At 35.1% G+C, this 11031-nt stretch overlaps 1 long non-coding RNA gene across 3 annotated transcripts; it reads left to right on the top strand.

The window, feature by feature from the left end:
• The first annotated feature begins 427 nt into the window (after nt 1-427).
• LOC132266887 (uncharacterized) lies at nt 428-9068 on the top strand. Of its 3 annotated transcripts, none has more exons than XR_009468752.1 (6): nt 428-1327; nt 1626-1747; nt 4451-4618; nt 4744-4901; nt 4978-5181; nt 8639-9068. It is a non-coding gene; the product is annotated as an uncharacterized LOC132266887 (long non-coding RNA). The 3 variants fall into 3 exon arrangements; XR_009468753.1 differs by lacking the exon at nt 8639-9068 and adding an exon at nt 5310-8582; XR_009468751.1 differs by lacking the exon at nt 8639-9068 and having other exon boundaries at nt 4978-8582.
• Nucleotides 9069-11031: the final 1963 nt, after the last annotated feature.

Here is an 11031-nt window from a genome sequence, read left to right as displayed (position 1 = left end):
AGAAAGAGATCCATCCAGAGCAAACGCAGGACCCTTAGAAAGGACTAGAACGTTATAGCGCCATAGCCAACGAATCGAATTTAGCTGGTTGTTCCCTTAGCGAGAGAAGATACAAGTAAAACTACTACTTAAGGTTCAGATGGGTTCCTTTGTCAAAGTGAATTAAGAAACGGACGCATGATGTAATCTGCAAGAAATCATTCTGCTTCTTTCGAAGCTTATACGCACCTAGAATCTTCTTTTGAATCGGCTTCAGCGTGTTGAAGTTCTCCTTCCATTCTTCTTTTACATGATGCGGGGTTGTGGAACTAAAGAAAGAAATGTGGGGCAGATTTCACCGCTGCGGAGACAGATTAACCGATAAGACACAGCAAGCCAGCCTTCACGTAATTAATTGGATACTAAGCCAAAATCAAGCACCTGGAACGAAGTCCACAATCTCTTTCAAAAACGAGTGAACATTATGAGTTTCATTTCACTCGTAGCGCTTACGGAAAAAGAAATCTAAAAATGCTATGTAAATGACTCGCAGCTCTTTAACAAAAACGAGGTATCAAGAGCAGGATTCGAAACAACAGTCGAACTTCTTAATTCCCTATCTTGCTTGAACCTATGTCAGAGGTCTTAACGATCCTCTTCTAACGGAATGTGAGTGACTGCTGTATGTACAGCCGGGAAGTCTAAGAAGGCTAAGCTGCAGTTGACTCACCTTGATCTCCTGATCATAAGCGAAACGAAGAAGAGCTAGGCATGTGACCGAAACGACTGGTTCACCTTATGGTCTGGTGACGCTGACTCAAACATCCACGAGTCCGCCCTCTCCCTCCTTTTTGAAGTCTTTATTCTACGTCCCTGGATGCGTGTTGCTTAGCATCTGACTTCTCGTTGACAATCCGAAACGCTCGGTCACTTTTGTTGTATTAAGGCTAGCGTCCGATACCTCACTCTATCTCGATCTCTCACTGCTCGATCTCCATTTCTCAGCTAAAGTCCTTGATTGATGTTTGCGAACCCACTCTATCTCGATCTCTCACTGCTCGATCTCCATCTCAGCTGCAACACTCCTCTACTCTGTCTCGATCTCTCACTGCTCGATCTCCATTTCTCAGCTGAAGCCCTTGATTGATGTTTGCTAACCCGTCTCTCTTTCGGCATTATCTCATTTGAGATTACAAAGTTGAAGCCCTAGGTTTCTCTTCAGGCTGTCTCTCCGCTGTCTCGATCTCTAACCAGCTACTCGATCTCCAAGAGCTGTTAATTTATGTCATTTCGAGATCTTACTCACTAGATTTTCCTTCCAAAACATTCTCGCTAAAGCCTCTCTCAGGTTCCTCTTTGTTTCATTTTAATTTCTTCGTGGTTTTGTTGTTTTATTTCTCACTGATCATTCATTTTAGTCATGCTTGTTTTTGATTCAGCAGACCCTATAGAATGAGGGGTCTGTTTTAGTTTCACACGAGGATGAGTCTGTTTTAGTTTTACAAAATTCAATCTGTTGGATTCTCAGACAATTGAATTTTATTGTGGTTCATCAAATTAGGGTTTATAAAATTTTCATCTCAGTAGTAAACATATGATTGTTCAAGATTATTTCCATTTCTAAGCTGAAGACCTTGATTGATCAGGCCGCTTCTCAGCTGCAAGGCTAACCCGTCTCTCTTTGAGTATTTCATCTGGGATTACAAAGTTGAAGCCCTAGGGTTCTCTTCAAGCCGTCTCGCCTTTGCTCGATCTCCATAACTCTCAGGTAACTTTTTTGCTTGTGATGGTTGGGGAATTTTCTGCCCCTTCACTCTCTATATGTATATATTAAAAATTATTATGGTTCGATTTCATGGAAATACATATAAAGTCTTTTGTATGAAAAGTTTTTCCTGGAAATCAATTATGGTATTTAAAAAAATAGTCATGGGCAAGAAATGGATCGAGTATTGTAAGTTGAGTTCCTCTTGGTACTTGTTTATTTTTTGTACATGGGCTCTGCTATATGCAGAGATTTGTTGTTGTGTTTCTTTGTGTGCTCTGCTATAACCTGAGTTATTGTGCCTTTTTTTTTTTTTTTTTTTTTTTTTTTTTTTTTTTTCCCCTTGTTTCAAAGTGCCTTTATTCTTGCAATTTAGGTCATGGCTTTGATCTATAACTGAATGAATGCTTGCCTGCATGAGATGTTCCAATTATTGGGATATAAGCTTTTTTCAATTACTATTAGTAGTATAGGAAAAAATCATTGATTTCACTTGGTGAAACATTGTATGCATAACATTTTAAATCTAGTTTATGATATGAAAAGGGTTTTCTGCAAGAGGTTATTGTTGGTCTAAATTTTTTGGATTTGGAGTTGCTTATTGGTCTTCTTTGAGCACTATGAAATTTATTATTATCGGCCCTTATTTTTTGGAGTTGTCTAGGTAGTGATTGAGATAATACTGTAGGTTTTAGTTTCAGAGAGTTTCGGTTTTAGTTTCAGAGAGTTTCAAGTACAAGGTTTAGTTTTGTTTAGGAGGAGTTATATTGTGATTAGGAGAGGTATGTAATTTGATTTGTTATATCCTTTTCTTTCTTTCAATATTTTATTGTTTTCTCTTTATTCCTCTGTCTCGATCTCTAACCAGCTACTCGATCTCCAAGAGCTGTTAATTTATGTCATTTTGAGATCTTACTCACTAGATTTTCCTCCCAAAACGTTCTCTCTAAAGCCTCTATATACGAGTATGTTTGATCTTATATTAATTTAATTTAATTTATTTATTATTATTTTTTTTGATGCAATGAAATAGTATCCTATTTGAAACTTTCAATTACATATTGCTTTGCTCTTCTTTACATTTCTTTGCTATATAAACACGTTAATCTAGCAATGTTGTTTGGTCCAAATTTCACATGAAATCTCTAAGAAAATGGTGGAATGCTTGAGCAATCTTGGATGGTCATGTACTTGTCTTGAATCTGATCTAACACAAACAATTTGAAGTTCACATTAACCGCCCAACCAATAGGCAAAGCATTTGTTTCTGCAATTACCAAGTACAGAGAGATGTGTCCTTTCCCATTTCTTTCTTTATCACCAGATGGGTAGAGAGACGATTTCCTTGAAAACAAAAGACCATCAGTTTATACACACACATATATATATAGAATACCAAAGGAAAATTTGAAAATACTAGAATGCAAACTCAACCATTTGTAGCCGCTAGCTTCAAAAGTGTTCTATTCATAGTTCTCTACTCCAGTTTCTAGTAGTGTCTGCAAGAGTTGTGAGAATGACTCGATCTTAAATGTGTAATGAGCTGGTGGTACATCTCTTGTTGATCTTGATACTTCTACAGAAAAAAACAATAAAAGTATATAAGAAGAAGAAACTATTAATTTGCTAGTCCTATATCCAACAGTTTCTTTTATAGATCCTCACCTAGTGGAAATCCCCAGCCCCCCAAAAAAACCAGGAAAATACCAATATTATACAGCAAAATGGCAGTCAATAAATTTCAATATAGCAGTCATATTTTGCCATGACAGTACTTATAATTGCAAAATGGCAGTTTGAATAAAATCAAAGAAAGAAAAAATAATAATAAAAAAAAAAACCAATATTATACATACAAACATACAGAAATTTGAATTATGTAGACCACCATGACAAAACAGGATAATACATATTCCAAGTTGAGTTGAGTTATATAACTACATATACTAGGTAATTACCAAATGATACGAATGTTACAAGTCTATATATATAAACAAAAACTCAATTTCCTGAACTTATCTCCCTAATGACACTCTGCCGGAACTTCTACTATGTTCCATAGCATGGAATTGACGTCTTAGAATTAAAATTAGAAAAAAATTAGTTCAATATAATTTTAAAGCACCAATTCCATACTACCCTACCAAACACAACATCGAAAAAACCCATATATAAAAACACACACTTAAAGATTATATTATATTATATTTTATATATATATATATATATATATATATATATATATATAATACACAGTCAAAATAAAAAAGACATAAAATAGATGAAAAAAGACATAAAATCATATTTTGTAGCATGCACATGTAATATTTCATCTTCAGTATCATATTTTGTAGCATGCACATGTATACTTCCCATGAAAATTGATTTAGTTTTTTTGTGTGCTTATATATTTTTAATATGTTTTGATCTATTTTTGGCACATTATTGTATAAGTGCAATCAAGGATTTTACTAAATGATCTAGTTTGAGTTTTTATTGGTCATAACAACCATGTCTCAGTATTACATTACCAAAACATAATGGTTTTATATAATTTTCATTGGACAACCAAAAACTCCCTAAAGTTTTGAGGTATTTGTTATTTCTTTTTATTGGTATTACCTGGATTGTGCACCGCCTTTTTTTAACAACTTGATTGCATTCTCTTAAATGAATTCTCACTTTTTTGTTTGCTTTTCCCGGAAGGATAAATAATAAGCTGACAATGAAACAAATGGTTAGTGAAGTGGAAAAAGTGAGTGAAGAAAATACCGAAGCTTCAATTTCAAAATCATCCCAACCACCGTCGAAGAAGAGACGGGGCCCGACACGTTGCAAGAATGTCGTAAACGCGACAACCTTAATACCATTAAGGTACATATATATAGAGGTCATTTTATATAGTTTACATAATTAAACTATATTCAATATGAAAGTGGAAAAAGGATTTCTATCTTTATTTTTGTACTAAACATCTACAATTGTTAATTTTTGTTTAGGGTTAATTAGTATGGACAGCCGATCGGCCGTGAAAGTGGTACATGTACTAATTATTTGGGAACACTTGCCCGGAGTGCTAGATTTAGCTCCTTTGTGCTACAAAACTTGGTGGGAGATGCCTAAACGACTTAAAGAGGATATGTGGAACATTGTAAAGGTAAAACCCTTCAATAACATTAAAATAATTTTGATGGAAAAAGTGGATTAACATGCCGCAATTATCACATTTTCAGGGAAAGTATGATGTGGGAATCATGTCAAAACAGTGGACATTATCCTCCATCGGAACAAAATGGAGGGGGTACAAATGTGAATTAAAAAGTGAATACTACTCAGTTCGGGATACAGATGCAGAAAGATTGGCAAACCCACCATCTGATGTTGAGAAGGAGCATTGGGAATTTTTGGTTAGGCATTGGAGTACGCCTATGGCGAAGGTAATTCTCCATTTATCAATTTTGTTTAAAGTCAATGAGTTGAATTTATAGTTTACCTACTTTCAGTCATTATTTTAGGTGGAATGTTCTTTATTCAAAGAACGTTTACTTTTTCTCACTTTTTGTAGGAGGGACAAAAAAACTTTGCACGTGTTTCTATCGAGATTAGTTGAAGTTTTGGCAATATAAATTATTTCAATTTTTATGTCGTTGAATGATTATAAATGTTAGTGGTAAATAGTATATATCACAATGTCTATATTTCTTTTATAGATTAAGGAAAAAGAAGTTATTTAACTTTCTTGTGCAGATTAATTCATTCGCACACATATAAATAAGGATGTCAATGCTACTGATGTTGCTACTTTAGAGATAAAAGGGGGTCACGTGCCTTGAAGTGACGAATTTTTAAACTCTTTGCGGTGTATTAGGGGGTCACATGCCTTGAAGTGACTAATTTTTAAATCATCGGCCCGTGTGGAAACATTTTAATTTCATTGTTTATCATCGGCCCGTGTGGAGGCAATTTACTTTCTTGTATTTGTTGAAAAGCATGAGAGTATTGCATCGTATGTGAAGGCTTCTTGTTGATTGATTTGTGTCGTGAAAGAGAAGTATTTATTGTTTGTGTTAATTTGCATGCATGGTCGTCTAGTGACTAAAAACTAATTTGATAGAACAATAAAGATAGATGAGTATATAGAGTAGGCCGTACATACCCACCCATCAATGCTCTCTCAAGTGTTATTTCGTTTTACATGGTTTTACTTTTAAAAGAAATACCAAATACCAAATTTAGCATCGAGTTATAGAGACCAGCCCTGGGCCACCACATCATCATTGTTTTATATATGTAATCCACTAGACATGCTAGTGACTTTCTGACAACATGGCCAACAGTAAAGTATCATCATCAGAACCCTATATCTGTAAATGTTCATTATTATAGTTTTTACTTGTTCATTTATACAGTAATACTACTGAAAATGAATTCAAGACTAACAACTTAATCAGAAACTAGAAAATGCAAGAAGCCTATATTTCTTTTAAATCTCCCAAACAAGGTAAAGTTCACGATAACCGGCACATTTTAACAAATGAGATCTGTATCTGCAGGCACACAACCAATCAATGAACTCATTCGAACCAAAAATTGTGATTCAGTACAAGAAAAATGTGATTCAGTAGTGTTTCTTTGAAATTTGTTTTACTTAATTCTATTTTTTCTATCATAAAATTTTGAAGTAATGACTCCATGTGTCAGAAGATAAACATGACAATGAATAGACTCTGTGCATTTGAAAGGGATCAGATCTTGGACACGTGAGCTCTAAATATTATAATTAAGCTCGTAAGAGATTTTCTCCATACCTTCACTTGCTGCCGCTGAGCCTGTCCATTGTTTGACTCAAAATTAGAAGTGGAAGATGACTTCTGAATATAAGACACGCTGGTAAATTACTAAATATGACACACACCAGTTTTTGTTTGATAGCATGCAGCACAAACATCAAACTTTGGATATATCTCACAATGCCAGCCCTGGTCTACCATAATATCCTTATAGCAAATGCTGCAGTTGGTCCCAGAACTTGGTGGTGTCAGATTCTGGAGATGATACGGGATCATCAGCGAAGGATGCTTGGCATGGCAAAAATGTTTCCTTTTGCCTTTGCCGAGAGTTAGTAATAAAAAATATACACTACTTACAAAAATGTTAAATATATTTTTAAAAATATATGTATTTTCTATTTTATGTATTAAGCTAAACTTTCATTAATGTAGATATAATACTCAATGACTATTAATTTTTAACTTTAGTGTCTCAAATTTTAATCTAATGTTGTTTCAATATCTGCAAATTTGATACTCCTAGACGTAATATAAGTGAATTTATTTTTGTCTCATTAGCAATGATCTTGGACGTAAGATACTTTGGGTATTGTAGACTTTCACAATCTTTTGTCTCATTAGCAATGATCTTGGAGGTAAGATCCTTTGGATATTGTAGACTTTCTCAAGATTGTGACAATTATACTTTGGATATTGTAGACTTTCTCAAGATTGTGACAATTTAGTGCTATAAACATGATGATTGATTGAGGACATATAAAGACATATTTTCCCTTTAACAGGACAGTTGATGATTCCAATTTTAGACTCAATCACAGATGGAAAAAAAACTACTCCATCGTCGAACTGAGTAAAAATAGTTGATGATTCCAATTTTAGACTCAATCACACAAGGGAAAAACTACTCCATTGTTGAACTGAGAAAAAACTACTCCATTTGCAGAGGTTCTCTTGCTTCTGTCGAGATTTGGGAGCTTGTTTCCCCGTTGTGTCTTCTTTGTTTTCTCGTCTTGGTTTTGGGTTTAACGTCATGGGAAAAATGTGGGTTGTTGGACATATTACCAATTTGTATGGTTAGTTGATATTGTTAAATTAATCAAAATTAGAAGAAGATCATTTTTTTATTTTTATTTATTTATAAGGAAAGAATTAATTTTGTCATTTAATTCTATTACCAGTAAATTATTTTACTTCTTATAACAATATCAACTAACCATACGAACTTCAATCATTTAGTCCCTCTATTTTTAAATAGGAATTCTTAACATGTCAATTTATGAACTGGTGATAGAATTGATACAAGTGAAGGTATGGAGAAAATTATTTGTGAATATTCCAATTGCTAACCACTTTAATCAGTAACTTTTTACTAAGCAGTCCAAGTTAATTTGCAATTCTCTAAAATCTACAACTGTATCTCTCTTTTTCCTATTTTAAGTCATTAGTTTTCTTTGACTCAAGTATGGATCTGCTTTGTGGTTAACAATTTTTATTTTATTTTATTTTATTTTTCTTCTTGAGGAAAGCATAAAATGTCTTCAAAAAAGTTACTCTGACTCGCCTATTGGCAGTTCCGATGATTTATTCTTCGTTGTGAGGGGATGAGAGAACTGGTTGTGTGCGGATGCTTGGCTTGGGGCCTACACCAAGCGATGTTTGGGGGCCTTCTCCTAGTAAAGCTGAAATGATTAATAATTCCAAAAAATCTGATGAGGAGGCATGTGCCGTGTAGAGTTGCAAGAGACCATTTCAAAAATGTAAGCTGACTATGACGACAAGTTGGAAAATTTACGAGCCAACTATGACGACAAGTTGGAAAATTTACAACAACAGGTGGCTATATTAATGCAGATGCAACAACAAAATTGTAGTGGACAAGTATATTTATTATTAGTTTTACTCTTTACTGAATATACGTTACTTATGCCAAGATTTTGTTTTGTAATTTTGAAGGGTTTTGATTCTTTAAATGCTCCTAGAGTATCCCCAAATTCACTTTCTAGTCATGATGTTAATTCAGTTAAGGTTATGAACTTTAATTTTTCTTATATGTTAAATTTTCATTTATTATAGTGTGCGCTTAATGAATTTATAAAAAATGTAGAGTAATTCAGATCAAATGGCCAAGAAGAGTTGTTGAAGTTGAAGTTGAAGTTAAAGTTGAAGTTGAAGTTGAAGTTGAAGACAGGATTGTGGCTGTGCTTTATGCATTTCCTTTGCCTTGGATGGTATTTTTGTCAAAAATTCTTTATTCTTTTTGTGTGACATTTAGTAGATACAGACAATTTGGATGGTATTTTCATATTGGCAAGTTAACTTGTGGTTGTATTAGTAGACATTTTGGCTTTTTGGTTGACATTTTTTAGGTTTTGGTTGATATTTACCAGGTTTATCTATTAGTAGACAATTTCGATTATATTTTTCACATTGTCAACTTGTGTTATATTGAATGACATTTAGCAGCTGTAAAGATATTTTTCCAAAAACAATAAAGGGGAAAAAAAAAACATAAAATGACCCTTCACCAGCACTTTTTTAAGAAGCACTGATAAAGGGTCTATACCAGCGCTTTTGAAAAAGTGTTGGTAAAGGTCTACCGACGCTGGAATCACCAGCGCTTTTTTAAAAGCGCTGGTAATTGAATTACCAGCGTGTTTTTTAGATCTTCACCAGCATTTTTGAGCGCTGGTGAAAGCCATAACTATTGTAGTGAAACTCCCCTGAACTTTTTTTAACAAAAAACCCCCTAAATTATTCCTATTTTTCCAAAAAATAACCCAGGTGACACTGTGCCTTTGAATTTTGGCCGTGACTATATGTTGTAAATTAAAAATGACAATCCTATCCTTATATACAAATATATATGCTGCGGTGTATATATCGTCGTCCTTGCAGCTCTGACCTTGTGTTTGGTCGTTTACTTCATTTTAAGATGCTTTTTGTAGAATGGAAAGGCAAAAGGATCGGCCCGAACTTCAACCCCCACCTGAAGAGCTACATCGCCCGAAACACACCGACCACGGCCACCTGAAGCGACATGCACCCAACCCGAGATGATGACCCCGTCAACGAACTCCCCCGCTTTTACCTTCACTGCCTTATTTTCGAGATTCCACCGCCTTATTTTTGAGATTCCACCGCTGAACAAAAAATTCAACACCAAATCGCCATCTCTCTCTCCACCGTCACAAACCCTAATTTTTGTTCTTCCCCAACCAACCACCTCTACCATCATTTCTACAATCCACCTGTATCTCTCTCTAATCCACCTCCAACTCCAACAAGAAATTGAAGAAGATGAGAAAAAAAATTAAGTTGCAACAAGCATTAACACTCCCACTCTCAACCAAAAACATCACTGTGGGTGGGATCATGATCGTTGATAATCAATCATAAAAGTTACAAATTCAATCACAAAAGCCCCAAAAAATCGGTTGTCGCGATCACTAACCCAACCCAATTGTAACTGCCCAAATATTTGTGTTAATTCTTTCAATCAATTCCCCCTCTAATTCTAGATCTTTGCAACCAAAACATATTTTTGTTTTGGGGGAAGAAAAAGGTTTGAAATCCGTTACTCTTTCCTGTAAATAACTATCAATCTCCGATTCCCTCATCATCAACTATTTTTCCATTTCTCCTAGGTTTTGGTGAAGTTGTCAGATGTGCAGATAAGGAAAGCAAAGCTTCTGAACCGAGCAAAGGCTTTAACTTGATAACGAGATGGGTTTAGACCTCTGCACCTTTCCTTCTTAGTGGAGGGACGAGCACGGTAAGTTACAACTCACACGTACACAATCTAAGGCTTCTAAGCTCTTTCCATCTTTGCCGAGGCTTTCTTAGTTCAGCACAGGCAACTCCACCACCTCTTTATACCAGTTTACCGATAAAATACTCTTTTTACATAACATTGAATATGGCAGAGATTCGAATGAGCTCTGCTTGGAACCCTAAGCTAGAAAGCTAGGTGTTGAGCAAGATGATAGAAAGCATCGGCGACCCATTGATCACGTGCTTGTTGGGTGGGGGCAAGGCAACGACTTCTGGGATTCAACCTGTATAAGGGCTTCACGATTGCTCTTCCCCCTCTATGTGGTGGTGGTGATGGTGGCCAAGAACATGAAAGCGTAGAGAGAGAGAGAGCAACATACGTGTAAGGGCGTGTTTGGCACTAAAATAAGTAGTGTAATTATGGCGAGTTTGGTAGCCTTTCATTAACAGGTAATTTTGTAATCTAACATTTTCGGTGAGGGCAATTTTTTATTTTGTCCTTAAATGCACTTTTTTGATAATTCGGGGGGGCATTTCTTAATTTAGGAGGGTTTTGTGCAATTGGTTGATAGTTCAGGGTTTTTTTTTTTGCACTTTACCCTATACTGTATGTTTACAGTTGTGATTTTCAATCTCCGTTTACAGAATTAGTGATTGCCTATTGCAGTGGTTACCTTTTTTGATGTCGCACATGGAGTTTAAAATACTACGCATTACACCATCTCC

This window comes from Cornus florida, unplaced genomic scaffold (assembly GCF_030987335.1).
Source record: "Cornus florida cultivar Cherokee Brave unplaced genomic scaffold, ASM3098733v1 CherokeeBrave_3.0.0_Hap2_Chr07, whole genome shotgun sequence".
Classification (NCBI taxonomy): domain Eukaryota; kingdom Viridiplantae; phylum Streptophyta; class Magnoliopsida; order Cornales; family Cornaceae; genus Cornus; species Cornus florida.
This window is presented reverse-complemented; position numbering and strand designations above follow the sequence as displayed.